Below are 1,065 nucleotides of genomic sequence, written 5' to 3'. Positions count from 1 at the left end.
AACATACGACCATTGGGTTATCCAACACCTTACATGGGGAATGTCACCTAACCATAATATCCTACATGACATTCAAAATGATACAGTTAGTATAGACCATGCAACACTGGGATCACCATCGACCATAAAGCAGGTCCATCTCCAAGCATATTCTCGGGGTACATGATACTAGGATACCGTCAGCCACAAGGTGTAACCCACGACTATATACCTATCTAGCATGCAAAGCAATTGAGTATGGACTACGCAACACCAGGATTCCCATTGGCCACGAAGCATATCCATTTCCAAAAGTAGTTCCAGAGTACATGATATCGGGAACACATCGGCCACAAGGAGTATTCCGTGACTACATCTAATCTAATGCACATAATTAATACATGAATACAACAAACATATGGCAGTCATGGTATCGGAACCACCTCCGCCCCATCAGATTCCGTCTTACAACATACATTTCATCTCAATACAATATGTTATGTAACATCATCATCATTTAAGCAATCTAAATAGTCATGTGAAATTCTACATATGTGAGCAGTTCTATAATATTTAAACAATCCCAAAATAAAAGTCAACGCTCCCTCACCTTATTTAAGTTTGGACGGATTGGGTTCCAAGTATGGTCATCGAGTGTTCAATTCAATTCTGGCCTCGGGGTACATGTGCATCTCTGTCCTAGACACAAAGGCAACCGGGTGTTATTATGTGTCAGGAACATCGGGGAGAAACCATAGGGTTTACCCCCAAAGGAGTCAGACACTGTCCAACCTGGACAGTATAGGTTATCGAATTCAGTCACTGGAAACAAGGTTGGAACCCACCGGATTCATCAAATGTGAATCTATTAGAGGAAATAGAGAGCTTAGAAGAGCTTTCTATTCACCAAAAACAGCCCATCGGATTCAGCCCCAGGAGTTTCCGGTGGAAACACATAAAGTGCCTGTGTGTTTTGGGGCTTTTTGGCTTGGGTCCGATTGCCGAGATTTGTTCCATGGAGTTTGTAGGGGGTGTTCCTAGCATCATTTTAAGCTAAAGAAATCCCAATTCCACTGGGCCATTTGG

The sequence above is a fragment of the Macadamia integrifolia genome, chromosome 11, assembly GCF_013358625.1.
Source record: "Macadamia integrifolia cultivar HAES 741 chromosome 11, SCU_Mint_v3, whole genome shotgun sequence".
Taxonomy (NCBI): domain Eukaryota; kingdom Viridiplantae; phylum Streptophyta; class Magnoliopsida; order Proteales; family Proteaceae; genus Macadamia; species Macadamia integrifolia.
Note: the sequence above shows the minus strand (reverse complement) of the source record.